Below are 27,232 nucleotides of genomic sequence, written 5' to 3'. Positions count from 1 at the left end.
GCTTTTCCCATTACTTCCCACGTGTGCCTTAAACCCACACCTGTAACAACTGCCACGATGAGCTTTCTCAGCCCAATTCCTTTTTGTTCTGTCTCTGGAGTTCACAGAATAACCCAGAGCAGTCCCAAGAATGCGACTCACTGGTGATGCGCCCTCCTCAGAGGTCAGCGTCTTAGATGAAAGCGTGTAGCGCTCTATGCTTTTAGGAATGTTCACCTCTCGGGGAGAGTTGGGTTCTACAGCTCAGTAATCTCTCCTGCAAATTCTTAGATAAACAGTTAAACACAAACTCGTCTCTGCTACATACATCCACTCTGTTCTCAAATTTGCTTGGGGCTGTCAAAATGCAAAGAGCTGCAATATATTTGTTTTAAAAAGTTGTGACGTTCAAGCGTGAAGCTTGGTTTATCTCTAAACTGAATTTTGTAGAGGTTCTGTTCCCGCACAATACTCGTCCCATATTCCAGGTGCTTCAACCCTGGTAGGTTATCAACTGCCTATTTGCAGATAATTTCTAAAACCTCTCTGCTAGTTTCTGCAAGAAACTGAATTATTATTTGTGGTGAAAGAGGAAAAATCACAACCCCTGTCAGAGTGAATTCTCAACGCCATTAAAAGTAACCTGGAGTCAACCCCCTGATACCTAAGGCACGGAACAGGCAGGCTTAACATAGGACAATATGTAAAATATGTATGCAGAAACCAAAACAGTAAAAGTCAAAATGCAAAACAATAAAAATAAAAACACGAAATAGAAATATAATGTAAAATGTAATGAACAAAATAACACTAAAATGACAAAACCCAATAAGCGGAATCTGAGATATGAAATGTAACGCTTCAAGTAGCGATAGTGCCAAGAATCACAAGGTGCCAATGATACTCCATTGTTGCGGAAGACCTAGGCATAAATTGATGGTGACCACGATGGAAGTCAGGTCGGATACACCAACCAGGTTCGTGCTGGTCAAAGATTTTACCTTTTGACTGTAGTCCTTTAAGTCTTCTTCCATAATAGGAGTGCACTTCTACAGCCTCCCAGGACCTCATGGGAAGCACTTAGAGCCTCATATGGGCTCAGTCAAGGACCAACAGCCGGGACCAGTCCAGTCCATGCCTCTGGTCAGCTGGACAGTTGCAGCAAAGGCCTTTTTAGTGTTCTGTATCCTTGTAGGTTGAACACTACACAGCACATGGGCACATCTATTGTTATTGCAGCAGGTACAGTAGCACCAGGGCTGAAGACGGGGTAAGAGCTCACGGAAGCCTACCCTATGCCCACACAGGAGCAGCAATCATTAGTGAAGCAGGTGCAGGGAAGCTCACCAAAGTGCTATTTCCGTAATCAGATGTAGGATAGATATATAGGCAATCACCCGGCATACCCGACGAGACTACACGCTAGTACTTATCAAAAGCAATAATCCTTTCAAGATTTTATCTGACTGGATGCGATGGTGATTACCAGCTTATTGATATTGCATCTCTTAACCCTTTCGATGCTGATGACGAGCTCAGCTCGTCATCACCCACGGGTGTCGTGTGCTGATGACGAGCTGAGCTCGTCATGGTGCCACTAAAATGGCATTTTCCAGCACTGGGGGGGAAAACGCCCAGCAGCCATGTGGTTAATAAGAATAAGCGACTTGGTGTTCTTCAATAAGACTATTTCAATATGGGTCGAAGGCATTAAATCAATCATGAATGTACCAAACTGATGCTACGTTGATTGCCTATATATCAATACTACATCTGATTACATGCTTAGGTGAAAGAGCATGGACAGTGGCCCTCTACTTCAGAGGCACTCATCAGTTCTATGCCCCTTTGAACTCAGTTGGATACCTCTATCTACACTCTCCTGAGACACTGAACTGGCCTACGAGGAACTCTTCTCCTCATCTGTGCAGCAGCTAACCGTAACTTGTTCACAGATACATCCCAGGTGGCAGACAAGATACATCCCAGGTGGCAGACAGTACCATCATGGCAAACAAAAGTGATCTGGCTCCTTACATCCTTCGGATCAGACTTTTGTTCACAACCCAAGGTAAACTCTGTGAATTAAGACAGCAACCAACAGAGGCTCCTGACAGCTGTCAGCTGACAAAAACATCGAAGACAAACAGGTACGTGCCAATACATAGGTGAAGAGACCAAAGGTTTCCATACAGACCATGCTAGCACTACCTCCCATTAAAACCAATGTGGGAATTGCATCTCATGCTTGAGTACCATCGAAGGAGATAAATTTGAATACAGAGGCAAAAGTATCATACATGAAGAATTCACAAATTACAATAGTACCAACGTAATATATTGTGTAATATGCCCATGCCTCCTTGCATACGTAGGTAAAACAACTCAGGCAGTAAAAAAGAGGATCACTCAACACAGATCAAGAATTAAATGCAAAGTCCAGAATGCACCCATGGTACAACATTACGAAGAAAAAAAGACATGGGACACAAGACATAAAATGGACAGTCCTAAAACACGTAAAAGGATGTTGCACTGATTCCATACTATCGTGCTTCGAAGGAAAAACTATCCTACGTCTGGGCACAACCGACAATGGACTCAACGAGAAGAGCTAAATAATGCACAAGCCAACTACATAACACACAGCACAATATGCATGTAACATACAAACTGATAGTTTTTCACTAGGTCCTGGTGAATTGCCACTGATCCTCCAGACTATGAGGCAACAAACATGTCGACCCCTCAGGAGTAGAGCGCAGTTATCCCGAACCATTAGTTCAGATAGTCGCCACACTTCCTTTTAACCAGGTGGGGAGCCAAACTCAATAAAAGTCATTCTTTGGACTACCCAACCTGTTTTAATCACTTTCCATTACACCACATCCACACTTTATAGGTCCCTTACCTCCACTGCACCAAACGGCAAAGGACAAAAGATCTCTGCCAAAGAGTCCCTCTTTGGGGGCCCGTCAGGTATTGCAGCGCCGACCCAACGAGGAGCAGGCCCAAATGATGAAGCATGGCACCTAGCTGGCTGGGTGCGTGAGGGCCCTAGTTCCGAAAGGAGGAATTCCCCTCCCGCCGATTATTTTAGGACTGCCATTTCTCTTTGTGGCAATACACATTGTTGACCTCTCTTTACTTCTCTTGACCCACCTAATCACTCAATCCAGACATGCCAACCCTCCCGATTTAGGCGTGAGACTACCGATTTGAAGGCTAGTCTACCGCCTCCCGATTCTTACAAGCAACAAGCATTTGCAATGCAATAGGTCTCGCATTCGGAAAGTTTGAGCTATTGGTATTGTAAATGACAATTTTTTTTATTTATGTTTTGTTTTTGAAAATAGCGAAATTATTAGCTTTGTCATTTACCATGCCAATAGTTATAACTTTCGCAAAATGTGACACCTATAGCATTTGTAATGCAATATGTGTTGTATTTACAAGACTTTCCTGTATTGATATTACAAATAACAATAGTTTTTATTTTTTTTAATAATTAATAGTTAAATAAAAGTTATTGTAATTCAATTCCATTCAATAATGTTTAACAATGTGTTGACTTTTGGTGATCTCACATATGTTCACCCACGTGACTTTGCTTCAATGGGAATCTCGAGCGGCATTCGAAACTTTGAGCACATTTCGGAAGTGTTTAAACGACGTATACATGAGCCCATTGATTACTTCTTGCTTTATCGTCACCCCGCGCGCAGTGAGTACTTCCGGGCAGCCTACACACCCCATATGGCGACTTCTGTCCACACATCAGTTACTCTCGTCATGACACGCCCAACATCTGCCCTCCCGTCATTATCGCCTGCTGATATTACCCCTCCCTGCTGCGGTGATCGGCTTCACAAAACATCTCACAACCAGCAAAGCTTCAACACTATCACCTGCTCCGCCGCGCTTACCGCCTCGCAGTGACAAGTTCTAACATCCACAGTCTCGGAGATCACTGAAACCCTCTCCAGCCTGAGGCCACCTTGACCCGATGAAGCCCGGGCTCTCTGCCCGTCACACCGACCCAACTTTGGATTCGCCGGTGTTCGCTATCTTTAGGAGCTCAACCTCCCAAGTCTGCTTCCACCTCAACGTCAGCCCCAGGAAACACCTAGGCCACGCCCTGGGCGTACTGACGTCAGCGCCGTAGTAGATCAGAAGAAGAAACAAGTGTGAGGGAAGCCCCGCGTATGGTGATGCACCGAAGAAAACACCAGAGGAGTGCGGAGCCTGGAGAGCACAGCGAGGCGACGTGACAAAAGAGCACGGTGAGTGGAGGGGGGATATGTGTGTGTGTCTGTGTGCGTGTGTATGTGTGCGCGAGAGCCCGTGAGTGGAGGGGGTGGGGGGGTTTTACGCGCGTGTCTGTGTGTGTTTGAGTGCGTCTGTGCGTGTGTCTGTCTGTGTGCGCGGGAGTCTGTTTAAGGGGGGTGCGTGTGTGTATGCAGTGTGTGTGTGCCTGTGTATGCGTGTGGCTGTGTATGTGCGCATGCGTGAGTGTGGCTGTGTGAGTGTCTTTGCGCATGGGAATATGAGGCACGAGAGGGGCACGGCGCCGTGCGCGCCCACGAGGTGAAATCTGCGCTCGTGCCCCTCTCGTGTTTACATTCCCAAATACGGGCAGCAATAGGTCTCGTGCAGACTATGTCTGCTCGACCTAAAAACCCGATTCCTCACAGGGCTTAGTATTGTTAAAAGTTCTAATTCTACCAGCAAAGAGTGGCGATGCAGGGGTTCTCGAAAGGGGGAAAAAACCAACAAAGCGTCATTAACAAGGGGATCGCCTTTTAAAGACCTGCGAAGTACTGGGTCGGGGGGGGGGGGGGCTGTTTCAGCCCGGGCTGCCACAGGGGGGTGGACCAGGGGCGTAACACAGGCCCCCGCAGCCCCCGCATTGCAGGGGGGGGCATGCGCTCCAGGGGCCCCAGGGGGCCCCTCAGTCTCAGAGGAGCCAGCAGCAAGCCTAAATGGTGCACACGCGCCCTCCAAGTCACCATAAATTAAATGGTGCTGCACCATGGGCGTAAGAAAGGCCCCCGCAGTGCGAGGGCCCCTAGCTCCAAGGGGCCCCCTCAGCCCAGTACGCTCATTGACTGGATTTGGGACCAGTTTGTTTTACAGTTACGCTCCTGCGCACACGTACAAGCGATGTGCGCCATGAAAGTCACAAGAGTCTTTACATGTGGTGCAGTGCAGCAGTGCGCGCCACTGCGTGGTCTTCAGGGCGGGGCGGAGGCTAGGGTGTGACTATATTGAGTCATGTTCAATGTAAACTGCACATGTGCGGCGCAAAGCAGCCTGCTCCTGAAACCGAAGCTGCAGGTCACAGGTGAGACGAGTAAAATTAACTAGCAGTCACGATACCACAGTCACATGTCGTGCAGTGGGGGCTGCTGTATTCAGGGACCCCAGGGTGCGAGATTCGAGCAATTGCTACTGTGAGCTGAGCCCCACGATTGTCTTATGTTATTGGTAATGCGCGCGCTCGTCGGAATGGATCGCTCCCAGCAGGCTTTCAGTTTACTGGCATACATTTCAAAATCTCGGCCACTTCTGTGATATGTAACCCAGTAAAAGAACACCTCCTTATTAGCGGCATCACAGCATTAATCACTGCTCGGATTTCACACCAACTACTGGTGGAACTTTGGGCGTTTTACTGCAAAGGAGGTGTTAAAAACCGTCCACCCAAAGAGCAACAGTGCTTGAATCAGCCCCATTTGTAAAAATAAAAGCATCGTATCTGCTGATCTCCGCAGCCCTTCTTCCCACCCGATGTACTGGCGCACGAAGGTTAGCATAGCTGCCAAGGTTCCAGATTGCTATGTGTGACATTTTCAGAATTTTTGTGTAATTATAAGTGACATTTCAATGATTATGAGTGACACTGTCTTGCGAGCAAAAATCTAGCAATTTAGATGAGGGAATCATATAAATATTAGAAATTAGATTCAATTGAGCAAGGGACTACTTACTGCAAACGCCTGCGGCAGCTGACTCATATTTAAAATTAAATTATGAAAATGTTACACATAGCAATCTAAAACCTTGGCAGCTATGTACATCTAGAAAGCAGGTCACATGGCTCCGCTAAGAATTAACACCAATAGGAGCAAAGACCTGCGTTTAGGCTGTAGAACCCCTGGAGCGAAGCTGTGCAATCAGTCCCACTGGCAAGACAACAGTTTAGTAGAGAACACAGCTCTTTACTGGAACATGCCCCACCAATGTAGAAGGGGTATTGATGGGTGCACATGAGGCCTTCAGAGGTGTGGTGGACCTGAGCATCACCAGAGCCTGTCCTGATGTCCTGGCATAAATATCTCTAGTGTCACTCAGTGCGTCTGCGTGATCCTGCGAGTGACAAGTAACACCCCAAGCATAAATACACCAGATGACACTTCTGGCAAAAATTGAAATGTGTTTTCTGTCCATGGGCAAGAAGTGAAAACATTGAAACGGCACAAAAGCAGCATTGTCTTAAGTCGGGTATTGTGTATGCCCTGTAATGCTGCTTGAAGCCTGGAGAACAGCAAGTGTCAAAAGTCCCCTGAATCCAACACCTCGCCTTCAGATTCAGGCACACACAGGTAAGGTCAAATGTAGTCTGTCTCGAGTGACAGTCGGTACGCGCGCTGAAGAGTCTGTGAACTGATGGACTAAGGCTGTTTAGAGAGAGCCCAAATGATAAAAATAAATAAACCAGGCGAGGAGCTTCACTAAACTCCATGCCGCTCTCCCACACGCGACCTGGGCCTAGACCATAAAGCTGACTCAGGTCTGATGCCAGAAATTAATCAATCAGATGACTCCGGCCCCAACAGTCTGCACTGTGATACCATGCTGTTGAAGCCTCAGGAGAGCCTGTTACACACATTGCGGTTACAGTCAAGCAGGCTGATTATTTATTTATAAAGTTTTATATATATTTCAAAAATGATTTTTAAAATGTCACAGCAGTATAATTAAGTGAGTGGCCCTGGGGTCCGGTGCGCTGCCTACTACTACTGCGAGTTTAGTTAACACTTACTTGCACAATTGACTAAACTAAGAGAACAGCGCGTACTCGGTATTAAACATAAACTGTAAATGTCATTTTAAAAACACACTCACTTACAGCACACATGCTTTACTGGTTCACCCTTCAGCGGAGCTTCTCTTCCTGCTGCAGAGTACTTGTTAAACTAGTCCGACCAATGTAAATCTTTTACCCAAGTAGTATTAATTCGAGTCAAAATAGCAAAAAAATACTGCCCCACAATGCATTATGCCACGTAATTTGCGTTTCATGCAGCACAATCTAGTAAACTTTTCTTCATAATGCGGCCCTCCATTGCTGCTTATTGGCCTAGAGTTGTTCTCTCTGCCTATAATGTTCCACTGAGCAAAAGCAGTCCGTAGACAACTACATACAAGCCCAGGCTAAATGCATTCACTCAAAACACGCAAAGCTAAAATAAGATCCAAACGCTCGATCAACCTTAAGCAAAATGAAAGCACTGCCCACTTCTACTCCTGTCGAGCGACGTTATGCCACAGATAAAGTATGTCTTCTTGCAGTGCCGTGCAGCAGAGTACACACAAGCTCCACCGATGCCGGCAAACATATTACTTACTGGCTCGTGCCCTAATTAAAGCGCGGCTGCATCATGACCAATAAATACGCCGTAAGGGACTTCATCATGTAGTGTACAGTGTGAGTTTGACAACACAGTGCTACTAAAGTGGCAAGCAGGTTGCCTGGCCAAGTAACGTACTGTCTCGGTTGTGCACTAATTCGGTAGCATGCACCCGGGGATAGTGACTCCTCCACTGGTGTCTGAGCGATTTCTGTCCGTAGGTGGGCCGCACCACCGTCGCACTCTGCCGCGCCTGAGGCCTGAGCCGCTCAGGCACCATGCTGATGCTGCCGAGGACAGTATAGCCCAGAGCTGACTTTTGCCGGCTGCTGTAGCCAGCCTCAGGTGCGGGGCGCTGCGCAGGCAATCGATTTGCGGCCCCCTCGGCCGCGGTTGGCGGCCTGCCATCATGGCATGACAGAGGCTGTGGCAGGCAGCAATTATTTCCCCCGCCGCCGATAGGAACAGAACTGATACATGAGCATGAGAACATTACAAGTGAACAAATTACAAAAGCAAACGTTAAGTTACATGAGGCAAAAAAGACAATCGTGAGCCAACAAAATACAAGAGGTAGCAAATGGTGCATTACAGGAGGAAAAAGTGACCTGTGCAGGTTACAAAAGCGTACAAAGTAAACATAGAGGTATAATACTGCAATATATGGCAGACACTCAAACACAAGAACAAACGTTATGTAGGCCATGGTGGCACTTGTGCAGGTATCGAAATAAACAAATGTAAGAGGTAGCAAACAGTGTGTTACAAGAGAAAGTGACGGGTGTATGTTACACACAAGGACCAAACACAGGTAGAAAGATAATACCGCAATAAATGGCAGACCCTCAAACCACAAGAACACACTGGGAAGACACTTCCATAGTCATGTACAGTAGATTTTTCTATAATGGAAGGGCTTCCTTCAGATAATAGAGAGGGCGTGAATTAACCCCTTGCCTGCTCATGACGAGCTCAGCTCGTCATGAGTTGTGCCGCTCGCACGCTCATGACGAGCTGAGCTCGTCATGTAACGCGGCTTTTTGAAAAAAGCCGCACAGCGCAAAAATAGCCGCCGCACGCATGTGGTTAACTTTGGAAGTGTCTTTGAAGGAGGAGAACTTTGAGGTCAGTTTTGAAGGCCCGGGAGGCGGTGGTGGTCGAGATGCGGCGGAAGGGAGTTCCAGATTCTCACTGCGTTGCCTGAAAAGGATTGTGCCATTGTTCTTTCCTTCTTGAAAGTGGGAGGTTCAAGCAGTAGATTCTCCGCATTGCGTGAAGGTCTAGAGCCTCCAGAGAGTTTCAGTTTATTCGCCAGGTAGCGAGGAGAGGAGGAGTGCAAGGCTTTGTGGGTGATACAAGCAGTCTTGTAGATAGCTCTAGCCTCGAAGGGAAGCCAGCGGAGGGTGGATAACATAGGTGTGATGTGGTCGCTTCTTTTGGTCCCATAAATGAAACGAGCTGCTGAATGGAAATTAGATTTAAGGTGGAAAAGGTGGGATTTGGGGAGGGCAGTAAGAAGAGAATTGCAGTAGTCAAGTCTGGAGAGGACCAGCGATTGCACCAGGGTTATAAGGTCCTGCTCCGGGAAGAAGCGACGGATTCCCCAAAGAAGGCGCAGAGGGTATCGAGCAGACTTTGCAATGGAATTGATGTGGGGGGTTAGATTGAGTTTTTTGTCGAGAATGACACCCAGGGATTATGCTCTGTCGGCAATGATGGGTTTAGTGTTCAGTAGATTCAACTGATCCATCCATGATTGCACCGGGGGAGGAGAGATTGAAGAGGAGAAGAGGAGGAATTCGGTTTTGGAGGGATTCAGAATCAGTTGATGAGTAAACATCCAGTTATGAATGGAGTCGAGAGTAGAGCTTAGGATAGAGAGATCATGAGTGGAGGCAACCTTGAGGTAGATTTGAGTGTCATCAGCATAGAGATGATAGTGGATCCCAGATTTACTTAGGAGATTTCCTAGTGGTTCTAAATAGAGGTTGAACAATGTGGGTGCAAGTATAGATCCTTGAGGAACACCTTGACCTACCGCCACAGGAAATGAAAGACTGTTCGCTATTTTGATCATTTGTGATCTATCAGAGAGGAAGGAGGCAAACCATTTAAGCACAGTGCCCTCCATGCCCATTCTCTGTTTAAGAATGTTGAGGAGGGTGTTGTGATTGACAGTGTCAAAGGCAGCAGAAAGGTCAAGGAGAATTAGAAGACAGGACCCCCCCGAATCGAGTATCCTCAGCGCGTCATCAACCACTTGCAGTAGGGCTGTTTCAGTGCTGCAGTTTTGAATGAAGCCAGACTGGAAATTGTCAAGAAGATCATTGTCCTTGATATGACGAGAGAGTTGTTTCGCTACACATCTTTCTGTAATCTTCGCAAGAAAGGGTAAGTTAGTGATGGGGCAGAAGTTGTTGAGGTCAGACGCATCAGCAGTTGGTTTTTTAGGAAGCGGGGTGACCTGCCCAGTTTTGAAGGAGACAGGAAGGGAGCCTTGATAGAGGAAGAGGTTGACCAGAGTGGTCCAGTAGGAGAGGGAAAGGGTATAAAAGTCAATGGCAATGGCACTGGGGATGGGGTCCAGATGATGGTTGGAGGGCTTTCTTTCGCAGATGCACTTGAGAAGGGCATCTTCAGATATGGGGTCAAAGTTTTGCCAAATGGCTAAGGATTTGCACTCCTCTGGAGGGGTAGGATGAGCGACCTGATCCACAAGTGATTTCACTTTTTCGTCGAAGAATATAGCGAAATCCGCTGCTCTCTTTGCAGAATCCTCCAGCTTGGAGGAAGGGGGAGAGCAGTCAGGACTCTTGATGAGATCAAATAGTTTTTTGGGTCTATTTTTGGCTGAGTCAAGGAGGGTTTTGAAGTGCGCCGCTTTCCCAAGGAAGATGTGTTTGTGGTACTTGGATCTTGCGGAGCGAAGCGTGTACAAGTTATCGGTGGAGGGCACTTGCCTCCATTGTTTCTCCAGGAATCTTAGCTGCTTCCTTTCTTCATAGAGGGATTTGTTGAACCAAGGTGCTGAGGGGGTGGGCCTTAACCTTTTTTCTTTTGAGTGGAGCGACGTTGTTGATTTCATCTGCAAGAACTGTGAGGCATTGGGAGGTGAGATCGTCAACATCTAGGTTCGGGCCTAGCCTTGGAAGTGATAACAAAGCTGATTCACAGAGGGGACCGACATCAATATTTTTAACATCACGGAACCAGGAGATAGCCCTCTTGGGTTGGCCAAGTGTTATAGCGTGTGATAGTTGAATAGAGAATGGGATGAGGAGGTGGTCAGACCAGTCTACGTGAATAGGGCTTGTGATGGAAAGCATGCCTGCTTTAGAAATAACAAGGTCCAGGATTGAGCCCTTAGAGTGTGTTGATTCTGTGCAGTGTTGGATGAGATCGTTAACAGAGAGGAAGGTGGCCAGGGAGTTTGCGGAGGAGTCTTGCGGTGAGCCCCAGTGGAGATTGAAGTCACCCACGAAGGTCTGATTGTCACTTTGCTAGTATTGGTTACTGATGAAGTCAGTGAGTTCCTCCAAAAAAGAAGTGTCACTACGAGGCGGGTGGTAAATGACATGGAATCTAAGGGGTGAATGGTGGTGCACTTGTAGCTCAATAGAAAGGCATTCAAAGGTGTGGAAGGAGCTGATAGGAGAGGACTTCAGTTGAAGGGAGTTTCTAAAGATGACTGCAACACCTCCCCCCGTGTTGTCAGTTCTGTCATTCCTAAGTATAGAATAGCCTGTAGGTAATAGGAGATCAAACATAGAATGCGAGGTATCTTTGAACCAGGTCTCTGTGAGGAAGAGCATGTCAATATTGTGGTGGGTGATGGTATCTGAGATTTCAAGTTTGTGTTTTACTGCAGATCTGCAGTTGTGGAGCAGACAGCGCAGCTCTGTCAAGACTGTTTTGGTGACGGGGGCACTTGGGCTCTGAAGGGTGATCGGGATGTTGTGCTTATGTGGGGGTGCTCGGGAGGGTTTAGGTGGATGCTTGGTTCTGACAGAGGAGATGGTTGGAATAGTGTAGATAGTAGGGTTGCTATGGTATGCAGGTTGAGGAAGGGCGGCGTTCAAAGGCTTGTGCGAGGTAACAAAGTTTGCAGACGACTGATTGAGCTTGGCTAAATTGAGGTGAGGGGGCGAGGTGCATCTCGTGGGAAGTTGGGAAGGAGAGGGGGTGCAAGGAAAGGTGGAAATCTTAGAGCTTAGAAGTGAAATTGCAGCTGTAAGCTGGGAGATGGAGGTGATAAGGGAACCTAGCTTATTTTCCAGCGAGAGTAATGCAGAGCACGGAAGGTTGGGTGGATCGATGGAAACAGGTGGGGGTGGAATTGGTGGTGGAAGGCAGGGAGAGGTGGGGGGATAGGAGGTGAGTTGGGGTGTGAGGTTCAAAAGTGGGGAAAGGTGGAGGTTGAGAGCGGGAGTTAATGAGTCGGAGGTTAAGGGAGAGTTGCCTTTGTTGGTGTTGCAAGATGGAGAGGAATTAGGGATAACTTTAGGGGGAGAAGGGTGCGGAACACAGCGGTAGGGAAGAAGGAGAGGGGAGGACTGTGTGGAGTCATGGGAATGAAGGAGGTTTGGGAGGAAAAGAGGTGAGGTGGTTGTGGAGGGCATGTCAGGTAGGAGATGAGGCTGTGAGGGAACGGGCATCTGGCAGAGTGGGGGGGGTTGAGAGAAAGGGAGGTTGGGGAAAGGAAGTGGTACTGTTGGACCCGAGAGAGGGAAATGGACGGGGTTACCGGGGGGGAAAGGGAGTAGCATAGCATTGCTAGAGGAGTGGGAGGGAGGAGAGAGATGCAGTGGGATTGAGGCGAAATCCGGGTGAATAACGAGGGGAGGGGGAGGTGGACAGGAGGTATGGAAGAAGGGATAAGGGGAGCGTAGGGAAAGTTCACTGGGGGAGAAGGTTGGAGGAGAGGTGGACTAAAAAGGGGGGTGACTGGAAGGAAAATGGGGGAGGAGAAGAGATTGGAGTACCGGGATGATGCAGATTGGACGAGGAGCGCATTAGCTAGCGGTGAGGCTGAAGTGAAGTGGGAGGGGGCATATTGTGAGGGGGAGGAATAGGAGAGGAAGTCACAGGGGAGGGGGCGGGAAGAGGGCGGACCTGTGATTCTTGAGAGTGCAGCCAATTGGAGTGTAGGGGGGTCAGGGGAGGAGAGAGGGAGTAATGGGTGGAGCTAGAAGCAGAGTCGGGGGAAAACCCGGTCACAGAGGAGGGGAGTAGGGAGGGGAAGAGGTGGTCAAAGAGCGAAAGACAGGTGTCATTGGCTTGGATCATGACAGTACCGTTGTTATAGAGTGAGATAGTGAGGTAACCGTTGAAACTGAAACCAAGAATGGGAGCCGCGTGAGGCCCTACACAGGACAGGGTGGAGGGGGCAGAGCTGTATCCGGTGTTCTATCGATAGCCTCACCCCATCTGTTTGTACACCCCCGCGTTTCCACGCATGCGCAGTATTCTGCACAGCTGCACTAAGGTCCATGTCTTAGATGCATGTATTTTTAAGCTCCCCACTCTTCTGCCGGTTTAGTGCGCTTGCGTGTGACGGCATGCATGCGCACTGTCATTGTCACTCGGGATCCGGTGCTGCTGACTCTGCCGTTGCTGACCCTGAAGTCCTTCTCACAATCTAACGTCACGCACTGCTTCTCCGCATATGCGCAGACTGCCCTAGTCACCGAAGTATTTTCACATAAATGAGCCTGAAACACTCAAAAGGTAAAAAATACTTTCACTCTAGGAATGAGAAAGTTACTAGTTCACAGAAAGGAAAGTTTCAATTCTATTAAGGACGCGGAGGCGAGGATTATGCTAGTCCTTTCTCCATTTTTATTGGACCGCAAGTTAAAAGCACAGTGAAAAAAACAACAACCATAAACTACCCTGCCCAACATGCTTAGCGGTGGTCATGGTAACACAATAACCAATAGTAGTCCATGCAACAGCATAAAGGCATCCCCCGCCGTTAGTCCTTCCTCTTTCGTTGCTGCTGATGGAAAGAAGTCCTCTACCCGCTAGTCCGTTTTCTGATCGAAGCCTAGGGAAGAGAGAAAATAGTAATATCTTGTCCAGTACAATGTGGAATACATCAGAATCACATTGCGATGTGGATAAACACAGAAAATGTCAGGAAGAGATGCAAAAGGAACATCATGCAAAAGCAGTACAGTCATATATATACACCGAAAACTCCAGAAAATTAATACTTCTCTCAATTGAAGAAACAATCACTGGAACCCACAATCCAGGGGGTGAAAGGCTAGACAAAGCCAGGGTGGGATAATCCTTGCCTCCGCGTCCTTAATAGAATTGAAACTTTTCTTTGTGTGAACTAGGACATTTCTCATTCTATGTCAGAAAGCGGAGGCGAGGATTATGCTTGTTCAAAGCTTACTCACCACCAAAGAAGCAGCCTCATGGATTGTCTTAAAATAAAACTTTTTGAAAGTTGAATCCAATCAATCAATCAATCAATCATAACATTTGTATAGCGCACTACTCACCCGGAAGGTTCTCAAGGCGCTTGGGGGAAGGGGTCCGCTATTGCTCGAACAGCCAGGTCTTGAGTTGTCTCCTGAAGGTGAGATGGTCCTGGGTCAGCCGAAGGTGGATGGGTAGGGAGTTCCATGTCTTGGCCGCCAGGTAGGAGAAGGATCTGCCTCCGGCGGTGGCTCTTCGGATGCGTGGTACGGCGGCGAGGGCGAGGCTAGTGGAACGTAGTTGACGGGTGGGCGTGTAGAAGGTCAGGCGGCCGTTGAGGTACTTGGGGCCCAGGTCGTGGAGAGACTTGTGTGCATGGGTGAGGAGCCTGAACGTGATCCTCTTGCTGACGGGGAGCCAGTGCAGGTCCCTCAGGTGGCCGGAGATGTGGCTGCGTCGGGGGATGTCCAGGATGAGTCAAGCGGAGGCGTTCTGGATGCGTTGGAGTCTTTTCTGTAGCTTGGCTGTGGTTCGGGCGTAGAGGGTGTTTCCGTAGTCCAGTCGGCTGGTGACGAGTGCCTGGGTGACCGTCTTCCTGGTTTCGGTCGGGATCCAGCGGAAGCATGATGAGGAGACGGCGTTGACTTGTCTGGTCATCGAGAGGGAGGAGTCCAGGATGAAGCCCAGGTTGCGTGCGTGGTCTGTTGGCTTGGGAGTGGTGCCCAGGGCGGGGGGCCACCAGGAGTCGTCCCATGCGGAGGGCGATGGTCCCAAGATGAGGACTTCCGTCTTGTCTGAGTTCAGTTTCAGGCGGCTGTTCTTCATCCATTCGGCGACGTCTTTCATCCCTTCGTGTAGACTGGTTCTGGCGGTGTTGGGGTCTCGGGTGAGAGAGAGGATCAGCTGTGTGTCGTCGGCGTAGGAGATGATGTTGAGGTTGTGCTGGCGTGCGATGGCTGCAAGAGGTCTCATGTAGACGTTGAAGAGGGTGGGGCTGAGTGATGATCCTTGCGGGACGCCGCAGATGACTTCGGTGGCCTCGGATCGAAACAGGGGGAGGCGAACTCTCTGTGTTCTTCCGGCGAGGAACGAGATGATCCACTCCAGTGCCTTCTCTTGGATACCGATGTTGCTTAGGCGTTGAACTAGGGTGCGGTGGCAGACAGTGTCGAACGCTGCAGAGAGGTCCAGGAAGATGAGTGCCGCTGTTTCCCCGTTGTCGAGCAGGGCTCGGATGTCGTCGGTGGCTGCGATGAGGGCGGTCTTGGTGCTGTGGTTGGCTCTGAAACCGGACTGCGGGGGGTCGAGGGATCCGTTCGCCTCGAGGAAGGCGGCAAGCTGTCTGTTGACGGTCTTCTCGATGACTTTGGCAGGAAAAGGGAGGAGCGAGATGGGGTGGAAGTTCTTGAGGTCGGTGCGGTCCGCTGTTGGTTTCTTCAGTAGGGCGCTGAGCTCGGCTTCATTCCAGCTCTCCGGGAAGGTGGCGGTGTTGAAGGAGGTGTTGATGATGTTCCGGAGTTGGGGTGCGATGGTGGAGTCGGCCTTGTTGAAGACGTGGTGGGGGCAGGGGTCAGTTGGAGATCCAGAGTGGATGGTGCTCATCGTGCGGGCTGTGTCTTCGGTGGTCACCGTGGTCCAGGTGCGGAGGGTGGCGGTGGGGGGCGTTGGTTCGGCGGTAGGGTGTGTGGATGTTGCGTCAAAGCTGTTGTGGATGTCGGCGATCTTGCGGTGGAAGAACGAGGCGAGAGAGTCGCAGAGATCTTGTGAAGGAGTGATGTCGTTGTTGCCGGTGCTTGGGTTGGAGAACTCCTTGACGATGTTGAAGAGTTCCTTGTTGTCGTGGGCGTTGTTGTCCAGTCGTTCCTTCAGTGGTTTCTTCTTGGTGGTGCGGATAAGCTGGTGGTGCTTGCGGGTGGCGTGTTTGAGGGCGGTCATGTTGTCTGTGGTCTGGTCGCGGAGCCAGGTTTTTTAGAGGGTGCGGCAGTTCTTTTTGGAGTCCTTGAGTTCGTCGGTGAACCAGGAGGCCTTCTTGCTTCTGGGTCTGCTGGGAGGATTCTTCATTGGCGCGAGGTCGTCGGCGCAGGCGGTCAGCCACTGCGTGAAGTTGCGGGCTGCTTCGTTGGGGTTCGTTGTGCTGGCGGGTGGGTTCTGGCTGAGGGAGGTGGTGAGCTGCTCGGCGGTGATCTTGCAGCAGCTCCTGTGAGGAACCTATTGCGGGTGGTGGTGGGTCGTGGTTCTTCTGAAGCTGAAGTGGACGCAGCTGTGGTCGGTCCAGTGGATTCCGGTGGAGTGGCTGAAGGTGATGTGCTTGCTGGAAGAGAAGACGGGATCAAGCGTGTGGCCGGCGTAGTGGGTGGGGGTGTTGACCAGTTGCTTGAGTCCGAGGTTGGCGAGGTTGTCCAGCAGGGCGGCGGTGTTGCGGTCCTTGTTGTTCTGCAGGTGGAAGTTGAGGTCCCCTAGGAGCATGTAGTCAGCGGAGGGGAGGGCGTGCGGGCTGATGAAGTCCGTGATGTCGTCGCTGAATTGTGTGCGTGGTCCCGGGGGTCTGTATACGAGAGTGCCTTGTAGTGTAGTTCCTATTATCCCAATAGGCTCTGCGCATTGGAATAATATCTTCAATAGTATAGACGTAGGACTGAGGTTAACTAGGTCTTCTACTGACGATATTAGACTTAAAGTTATGTGTGCCAGCTAGCTCAGAGTTCACTAGAAACTCTCCCGAATAGGCAAGGAGGATTTTAACCTCCCTGGATAGACAAGAAGGGATTTAGTTTCTGGCAACCATAGAACATGACAACTTTGCTCTCCCTAATCAAGAGTATATCTCTAGAGTCGTGTGAAAACAAAAGACAGCTATTTTACTCAGTCAATACGTGCATTCTTAGTTTCACCAGATTGTAGTGAAAAGAAGAGACGGGCGTGTTCAATAAAAAGGTGTTATTTATTGATCAGTCTCTTTTCTCATACAAGAGAAATGAATCGCTACAATTGCAATACTTAAGGTTAAGTAAAGTGCATATAGTAAAAGCAGGATTATAAAATAATACTGTAAAAGCATTGATATGGTTTCTTAGCCATATGATACTTAAAATGGATAAAAGATATACATACATATATACATTGACTAATCGTTCTCAACTGGTGCTTCTAACTACGCCTACCCCGGTGTACCTGACCTAAGCCTAATACGTGGGCGGGAGTAAATAAGTAGCAGTTTAAGTTAAGTTTGTTTTGCCAAGGATCTGACTCAAGAATTCTCTGTAAGGGGTTAGTCAGTTCAGTACCTGTGATTTAGAAGGCTGGAGGGCTGGTATCTCAGTCTCAGAACTCGATATCCCAGTTACCCGCGAGGGCGGCTGGAAACGCCGGAGGCTGGATTTCTCGGCAGGAGAAAAGGCAGTGTCTCTCTCAGCGCGTCAAAAGGGAGGGGCAGCGTCCGTGGGCTTTCTGCATCAGCTGGGCTCTCCGGCAAGTAGCGCTGCTCTAAGCTCGTCACCACCGTGTGTTTGCTTAGGGCAATGTCGGTATTATTTATACCTGAAAGGTGCCGAGTTTGACGTAAGGATGGACATAATACGTCAATAAGGATGTCATAAGAACTGGTCGTTCTTACATTCTTTACTGAAGTTCTCGGCTGAATCAAAACAATAGCTGCTGGGATTTCCCAGGTCTGCTGGAGGTTTGATTTGTTTTGAGAACTCGGTATGCTTTCTAGGGGGGGCTGGAGGAATAGTGCTTGCCTAATGTGATAGCATGCGCTATGACCTAATCAGAAAACGGGTTTCTGTGCCGTTGTATGGCCATTAGTGATTTATTAACCGGACAAGGGTCAGAAATAGGAGTATCGATACAGATCCCTAGATAAACATACTACACCCACTCCACGGAATTTATGTCCATATTTACTAACCTAAGCAATAGTAAACATAACTAACAGTGCATGTGTATACCGAACCACCCCAAAATACATTAATTTGCATTTGAAAATTGGTATTGCGAAATACACAAAAAATGAGTATAGCTACTGTATGCAATCAAGCAGTATAATAATGCAAAGAATGATGCACATTTTAAATCAGCATGAATGATAAGCGAAAATTACACATGAAATGGCTCTTAATACAGAAGAAAAAGTGCGAGACCACTTCATCACATAAAAATACAATTTACTTGTAAATAAGCTAGAGGTTGAGGTTGAGGTAATGTCTCTAGAGTTCCTATAAATAGAAGCTCTGTTCTCTAAGAATAGTTTTACTTTAAGCAGAAGATAAGTGCCAAAAAGGTAAATATTTTGGATTTGGAGAAAAAGTTCTCGTTTTCAGGGGAAGACGGGAAAAAATTCTTAGTGGCTTTGTTTTTAAAGTTGAAGGCCAAATTCAGAGTTCAGGGAACGCTGTGTGCACGTTGCTTAAAGTTATTCTCTCTGTTCTGGTGAAAACATCATTTCAGATAGACTATTGAAAAAACAGTCTACAGCTTTTGGTGAAAGTTCGACTAGGTTGGAAAATGTTGCTACCATGCAGTCATGGGCATGATCGCTTTCAGTGATGGTTTGATCAGCATAGCTGACAGAAGGTCGTACCTGATCGATGCTGCTTTCATCTTGTACTTCACTACCCTTCAATCGTAGTGGTGAAGTCTCCACGAATGCCGTCATCAGGATAGGTAACCGCTGGGGACAGCACAATGCATGAGCCGTTACTGGACTCAACAAAATTTCTGCATCCAATGGCACTTCTGATTGTAGTGTGAGACAGGTGTCCAACACGCATTCCTCGCCGCATAGCATGCACCTTAATACAGGCATAACACAATTCTGCCATAAGGGTCTGAACAAAAGAAACCAGGTCATATTCAGATCTCGTAGCCGGGCTAATCCAAGGACTTTAGTTATGCGGTCCCGGTAGCGTATAGCTAGGATCGTTTCTTCCATTGTTGCTGGAGTCTTGTCTGTGACATGGCTTGCCATAGCGAAGCAACAGTAGCAAAAATAAAATGCCTGCTACTAGTCCCAACAGGATTGGTAGTCTGCCAAAGATGGAATGGACGAAATTTGGAAAAATACCCAGGATCGCTTTGAATGGGGTTAAAGCTCCTGAAAAAACTGTCTTAAATACACTCGCGATACCACTCGTATCAGAAATGTTTAGAATTTCGTTTAGCATTTCTGCGAAGTGTAGGAGGCAATTTGTTGATAACAATGAATGAATCTCTGCCGTTGTCCTTGCAACTTGGAGATCATACGTTTCTTTTGATGACGTCAAATGGGTTGGCGTCTGTAGGAGCACTGTCTTCATTCTGCTTAAAGTATCAATTCGAATAGAAGAGATTTTTAAACTGGGCCATAACCTTCCCTCCCTGTCTGGAGCATCATTCAGGAACAATACTCTTTCACAGCACATGACCCTGGAAGTCACGCTTACTAGATAAGGTTTTCCTGGCAGCAAGCCACAACATCTGTGATCTACAATTAGAATGTAACTCCCGTTCGAAAGTCTTCTAAAGAATGGTTCTATTTGTGTTGCAGGTGTGCCGAGCTGGTGACATGAAAGGTTATTTGAAGTCCCTTCACAGGCCCCATGCAAACTTATACCCTGACACAGAAGTATACCACTTAGTGATTTTTCACAATTATTACCACTAAGAAATACACTCTGTCCTTTATTACTGACACATGTGTGTGTATAGGGCAAGTTCCATGTTGACTTAATGTATCCTTTACCCAACCTTTCATACTGGCCTGCCTGTATATATTTTTGGCAGTATTGAAACTGGAAAGTTGTTATCGGAATATTTATTATCCCATGTGTTATCCATTCAATGACAGGTCGTTCTGACATTGTCAATGGTAATCTCTCAAGTTTTTCAATGCTCAGAATTGTATAATCAGCACCCTTTTGTGCCAAACTGATTTGTTTATCAGTAAGGTTAAAGATATTGAATAGTGACGTTGTGTTGATTAAACGCCAAGGCACATAGCCTGAACGCAGATTTTGTAACGTCCAGCCAAGCTGTACAATAGAACGTAATTGAGACTGACCGTGTTGCAACATCAGTAAGTCTTGCTCTATTATATCGATTGCAGAAGATACAATACTGTCCAGTGAATATATTCTGGAAGACAGAGTCATTAACCCATTGTCCACAACAGAAAGTGATTTTTCCAAATTAACACGGTCAATTTCCCGTATTTTTTCTGCTGTCTCAATTTGAGTTTCTTTCCAAGCTTCGTTATAAGCTGCATATATAGAGGCCGCTATGAAACGTTTTTGACACTGTTTGCGCGGTCCCATAATGAAATCACGCAAGTCAGCACCTTCTTTAAGTAAAGTTAAGTGTTGCTTAATTTCTGCAAGTGTGGATGTATGTAGCCATTGAAGGCACAGTTTCCCCACACTGTAAGTAGTTACAATCCCTGGATGTTGTCTCTGGGAGTATCTAGGGTCTGGCCTGGTCAATGTGAACCCCTGTATTTTGTTCAGGAATCTGTCTTGACAGTTATTTGTGTCTGTGGGCCAGATCAACCATTGTTTCCAATCAGGATGTGTTCTGTTTTGGTTTAAAATATGGGATACGTCTATCTCAACATCTATAGTGCTATTACTGTCAGGTGTTGGCTTTGGAATAGACGGTTTGTTTAAGTCTTTGATTTTGGCTAGGCCAAGACAGGTAGTCTGTTGAATTGTGTCATTCAAAAATATAATTTGTTCTGGGATCATGCAGGCTCTAAATAATGATTCTGTACCTTGCACTTGCCAATCTTCTGTGCCCCAGATCGTTTTCGTTTCAATATTATTGTTCCAGAAATCAAAACCGAATGTATTCATTTTTTCAAAAAATGAGTCCGAATATATCAATTTTGTGTTCGTAAGCATGGTTTTCACTCCTGTCTTATTTAACAATTTGAAATAGAATGTTTCTGCATTACTTGTGTTAAACCCTGAAAAGTATGAATATTTATCATAAAATGTTTTTGAACTGCCTTTTGGTGGAGTTGCACAATGTTCCCATTGGTTATAATTTAAAACATTTCTAGGTTGAGTAGATTTATGCAGATAATGGTTACCATAATGGTTGAAACAAAACATTTGATCGTAATTAGATGAACCTTGCAAATAATCATGTTCTGTAAATTTAGCAGACATCACTAGATCAGACATCATATCATTAATACTTTCAAAGTCCCAATCATCAGCGAATGTGCTTGGTTTTACAAAGTCATTCAATGAAATCTTGAATTGATGTGGATACTTCAGGAGCTCAACCGGACCATATATTTCGTACTCAGTTTTGTCCCATGCTACCCCACCGGGTATAGGATTGGCTGTGAAGTTTACTGAAGAAAGTTCTCTTTTCTCGATGTGTGAAGACTTGTGTGGTTTTAAGACCAAGTTGATATTCTGACTTGCTGTGTCCATTGTAGCATATTTTCCCTCAATGAAGTGTCCCAAGCATAGTACCATGATGAGCCAAAGTATGAGGACAAATACACCTAGTGCCACCCAAATTTCAATCCATGGAGAAATCAGATAGGTTTCTTTTAGTTGATGATAGAGTTCCTTCGCTTTGTCTTTAAAAGTTTTTGTTGTTGGCTATACCTTAGGTTCACTTGGATCCTCAGAAAAATCATCGAAGTTGATGAAGTAGCCGGATGCTGTTCTGTCAATTGGTATTTGCTTTGTTTCATTAGCATAGTCAATAGTTACATCACTGTAGAATGGTGTTTCTTGATGTGAAATTTTGATTTGGGTTTCAAGAGGTTTAAGTTCCATGGCTTTGTTGCATAGTCCTTGTTGAATCACTGTAGGTTTATCAGATGTGATTAGTCTTTCAGTTTGAACCTCTGTTTTTGTAGCAAACTTTGGTGTTCTACTACTTCTTGGGAGTCCACTTGGCCTACTACTTGTTATCGGCCACATGATTGTGGTTTAACCAGGTCGATGGATACAACTCGGTTCTCCTTTTTACCAGCAAGGGGCGGTAGTACTACTGATCTTGTCCCGTTGACAGACAAGACAGGAACTGCTTTTCTGTAAGAAGGCCCAAATTCCTTCTTTACCGTGATCTTCTCTCTGACCAGATCCCCGATTTTTGGAATCCAGACAGGCCTTGCTGGGACAGGTGGTTTCTCTTCAGTGGTTATTGGCTGCTGTTTCAACTTTATGTTGCTCAGGTCTTTTCTTGTTTCATTTAAGTCCTGTAAAATAGCCAAACGATCTTTGATATCAAAGCATTTTTCTTTCACCACTGAAGTTTGACTATCCAAGTCCTGGATTAACATTCTAGTGCCAAACAATAATTCGTACGGACTGAGACCTCTCAGAGAATTTCTTGGCAGATTATTAAGACTACGTTGGACACTTATTAAATGTTTGACCCACCCAGCTCCCGAACCTAATACCTTTGCCGTTATAGATTGCTTTATGTCACGGTTTTTTCTTTCCACAATTCCGTTTCCCTCAGGATGAAAGGGACAAGAGTACTGCAATGCAATGCCCATGCTGGTCATGGCCTCCTTATAAGCTCGAGAGCTAAAAGCAGGACCCTGGTCAGAATGTAGTATGCCAATTGCGTATGTGCCGATAAAGACTCGCAAATCCTTTATAACAGTTCTGGCGTCAGCCGATCGCTGGGGCCACATCCATATGAATCTCGTGCATGAATCCACTGCGACCATGATATATTTATAGTTACCATCCCTTTGTAAGGGACCGCAGTGGTCCAGGTAAACACAGGCTAATGGTTTATCTGAGATTAGAAGGGGCGTCTGTGCTGGTCGTTTCACTGTTGATACCTTCATTCTTTGACATATTTCACATTCTAGAACATAGTTCCTAGTTTGTCTTCTCATTCTTGGCCACCAGTATCTCTGTTTTAATAATGATACTGTGGCTGAAACGCCAGCATGTACAGAAGCAAGCCCTTCGTGTGCCGCTATAATGAGTCCTAACCTATGTTCCATGTTTGGAATTGCCCTATCCCCCACTCCAGGGATTCAAGCAAATGGAACATTATTCGCATCAGTTATGTATGAGTACTTTACTGGAAAGCCTTTCGGGAGTGTTTCTATCGCATCTTTTACCGTAGCGCAGACAGCCTGTAATATTTCGCTGTCTATTTTTGTTTTTGACCGGGTGATGGCAGCTACGGAAGCCGTTTGCACAGCTGCCTTCGCGGCCTCATCAGCCAATGAATTCCCTGCAACGTGAACGCCATCACGTTGATGACTCAGTGTATGTATCACGTGAGTCTTTTGTAGTTCTTTTTGTAAAAGAACTACTTGTTCCCAAAGCATTTTATGCTTGATTGTGCCACCTTTTGCATCTTTAAAACCGTTCTGAACCCAGATCTGCAAGTATTCATTGTAAGACTGAACGCAATAATATGAATCGCACACTATGAGTGTGGGGAATTCTCGATCGGTATTTTCAAGCGCCATCTTGAATGCTAGTAGTTCAGCTCGCTGAGCTGTACAATCTCCTAGAGATTGTGTTTTAGTTACCAGTGGTCTAAATTTCCCTTCGTGCCAGCGACCTTTAACAATCGCGCACGCAGCACTGTAAGCATGTTTACCCCCAACTGCGGGTTGTGCTGATCCGTCCGTATATATTATACAGCCGTAATGTTCTAGAGGCAGGATTTCGGTCGGCAGAGGACATTCAAATTCATATTGGAGAAATTCTTGTGTTTTTAAATTAGGATCAAATTCGTATACCGCGTCTGTTGCAGCAAGGGAATTAGCCCACTGTATCCATCTCGGATGTAGTGCTTTAGCATTCGGAATGCTTGCCTTTGTTACCGCCTCCAGGGCTGGTATTGGTGTCACGATGATTATTCGTTTACCTTGTGCTAGGGCTCTTTCTTTCGCTACAGCAGTCTGTACCGTGGTTAGAATTTTTCCCGTTGGGCTAAATTTCATTTCAGCTTTTGTGTACAAGTGTGATTTGTATGCTATTGGTACCGTTTCTCCCTCATTAGAGGTTAGGTATGTGAATCCGCATCTTCCTGGGATGACTCGAATCACAAGGTTGCGTGTGTTGTCGCGTGTTTGTAGTTTTGTTTTAACTAACATGTCTGTTTGTAAAGATCTCAAAATTTCTGTGTGTTTTTGAGTCCAATTGATTCTTTTAAAATCTGGTTTTATTAGATCATAGAGGGGTTTAACCCTCTCTGCATAATTTATAATGTAAGTTCTTCCGAAATTTAGGAAACCTAGAATTGATTGTAAGTTTTTTAGCGTTCTAGGTGCTTGGATTATAGCACATTTCTCTAGGAAATTGTCTGCCAGGCTTTTGCCTTCACTTGATAATTCATATCCTAAAAACAGGACAGTTAGATGGGCAATTCTTGACTTTTTGAAGTTGAATTTGTAACCCTCTGCTGCGAACCCAAGTATTATGGTGTTCACTCTTTTTAAGTGAGTATCCAAGTCATCATCTGTTAGATAAATGTCATCGACATAAGATAATGCCTCATCATCATATATTTGTAGTAACTCTGTTACTCTCGCTGAGAATAATCCTGGGCTGTTCTTGAACCCCTGTGACAAACGACCGAAATTTTTTTGCGAGCCGTTTATTGAGAACGCGGTCAAATATCTGCTTTCTGGTGCTATATTTTGACAAAAGAATCCATTAGAGATGTCTAATGTTGTTTTGTATGTTTTGCGCACTATGCTGTTCATTAGTGCTGCACTGTGTGAGTTTTGTACTGCAAAGGTCTTGCAACATGAGTTCAAGTGTCTGTAGTCCAAAACAAGACGATATGAATCATCTGGTTTGGAGACAGGAAACAAAGGATTGTTCATTTGTGAGGTGCAAGTTTCAATCACCCCCTGGTATTCAAGTTGATCTAGATCCCTTTTACCTGTTTTTTAGCTTCTTGCTTAATTGGGTACTGCCTCTGCGCAGTAGGTTGAGATTTTAACTGGATTTTGTGAGGAGGAGAGTCCTCATCCAATCCCACATGGTTTTTATATAATGCAGGAGCTTGGGCTACTGCCCACTTTTTTGCGAGTGTATATTTTTTATGAATTGGAATATGATTTGAGAAGGCAGGCATAATCATTTCTTCGCCATGAGGGCACTCCCTGACAAACTCCGGTGGCCAGTCTTTTTCAGCTAGAGGGTTGTCATAGCCCTTGGAGAGATTATCCCAAAATAGACCCCTTATTTTCCTAGTCTTATCTCCCTCTATACGCAATGTTATTTCATATATCTTATGAGGTTTGCTAACTCTGGTATCTGCAGTTTCCACCTGAATGTATTCATTCGTGTCCACTGTCTCCAGATGATTCATCAGGATCTTGCGAGCTATGCTCACTTCTGCTGCGCTGTCTAGCATTGTCTGAGCCCATTCTCCGTTTTTCAGCTGTGTCCTCAGTATCTTCGGCATGTTTGATTACTTTAATACTGGCTACCTTCTTCTTTGGAAATTGTATTTTTTTACTTTGATGAGCAGGTTCTTTGTCTTTGGACTTGACGTGCTCTACCCTGTGTTCTGACCGTCCTCTTCTTTCCGATTTCTGCGAGGAAGTCTGAAAAGATCGAGAGGGACGTGTATCAATATCTTGATATCTATCAGGTTTCTTTAAATTATCCCTATTTCTAAGGTTGTACCTTTTCTCAGAGGGCGCCCTTTGGGGAGACTTGTGTCCTTGGTCCAGAGATCTTTCTCTCCGCCGAGGAGACCTTCCTCTTGACTGGAATCTTTTTTCTTTGGGAGTGGATTGTTTATTTCCATCCCAGCTCTTTTTTGGAGTGTTTAGATTATTTTTAATAAATACCTTTTCAGGATTTTCAATTAGTTGGGGTTTCACTGGTTTCCCACCCAAACTATCTCTTCCTAGTTCTTCATCGGATTTTTCTATGATTCTGGCAAGTTCAAATGGTTGTTCTGCTATATCTGTTTCTTTCAGTTTCTGGAGGAAAGTTATATCCTCAGTTGCCAATTAAACTAAGTCTCTACATGCCTGTGTTAATTCTTTTATTTTAACTAAGAGTTCTTCGCTTGACATTCTTTTAATGTCAGCATGTGATGTGTAGCTGGCTGGAACCGGCCACTTTGCTCCTGGTCTACCTAGTGGACCGAGCCTGGTGATGTGGTCATTATGTTTTAGGGCGCCATTAAACCAGAGCAGGTGCTCTTGGTATTTCAGTGGTATTTCCACCTCCTCGAAAGGAGTGTACTCATTCGGAGGTTCCTCTATTTTGTAATAGTGGAATTCCTTTGTTACAGTGTTTGCTGCTGGAAAGTTTATCCATGAATAGAATACCTCTGTCTGCCGATATTTGTGTGCCTCAATTACGAAAATGACTGTACCACCTCTTGGTGTCAGTCCATTTTCTATAAGTTTTAAAGTTATAGTTTTTCTTATGGTGACCGGGATGATGATTGCACCCGGTTCATTTTGCAGGAGACTATTGTCATCCGCTAGGAGTTGAGCTGCTACTCTAGCTGTCTCCCTTTCTACTTCACTGTCTGACATTTTACTGACAGGAAGTTTTTTTTTGTTTATTTGTAGATCAGGTTTCTACGGAAACAAAGATTAGATGCACAATATTTTGGAACAGTGTATCCTTCAACGTTGAATAAACCAAGAACCATACATAGGAGTCTCCTCCTACTAAGTTTGGCGGATTTAACCTTTCACCCACTCCAGACATCTTTGGAGTTTTATGGGAAAAAAGGGGTCTGTCTGAAAAAGCACGACTAAGTTACTCTAATGCCTTGCGTTAGATTTATCGCCTTACCAAACGTTGGGCGCCATGTAGTGTAGTTCCTATTATCCCAATAGGCTCTGCGCATTGGAATAATATCTTCAATAGTATAGAAGTAGGACTGAGGTTAACTAGGTCTTCTACTGACGATATTAGACTTAAAGTTATGTGTGCCAGCTAGCTCAGAGTTCACTAGAAACTTTCTCGAATAGGCAAGGAGGATTTTAACCTCCCTGGATAGACAAGAAGGGATTTAGTTTCTGACAACCATAGAACATGACAACTTTGCTCTCCCTAATCAAGAGTATATCTCTAGAGTCGTGTGAAAACACAAGACAGCTATTTTACTCAGTCAATACGTGCATTCTTAGTTTCACCAGATTGTAGAGAAAAGAAGAGACGGGCGTGTTCAATAAAAAGGTGTTATTTATTGATCAGTCTCTTTTCTCATACAAGAGAAATGAATCGCTA

The 27,232-nt window shown here is 45.9% G+C and overlaps 1 pseudogene; it reads right to left on the bottom strand.

Annotated features, from left to right (window-relative positions):
- Window positions 1–13,636: 13,636 nt before the first annotated feature.
- Window positions 13,637–21,961, bottom strand: LOC147736798 (uncharacterized; annotated as a pseudogene).
- Between the last annotated feature and the right edge of the window lie 5,271 nt (window positions 21,962–27,232).

The sequence above is a fragment of the Lissotriton vulgaris genome, chromosome 1_2 (assembly GCF_964263255.1).
Source record: "Lissotriton vulgaris chromosome 1_2, aLisVul1.2, whole genome shotgun sequence".
Taxonomy (NCBI): domain Eukaryota; kingdom Metazoa; phylum Chordata; class Amphibia; order Caudata; family Salamandridae; genus Lissotriton; species Lissotriton vulgaris.
The sequence above is the reverse complement of the archived record's forward strand: the minus strand, read 5'-3'. Positions and strand labels throughout refer to the sequence as shown.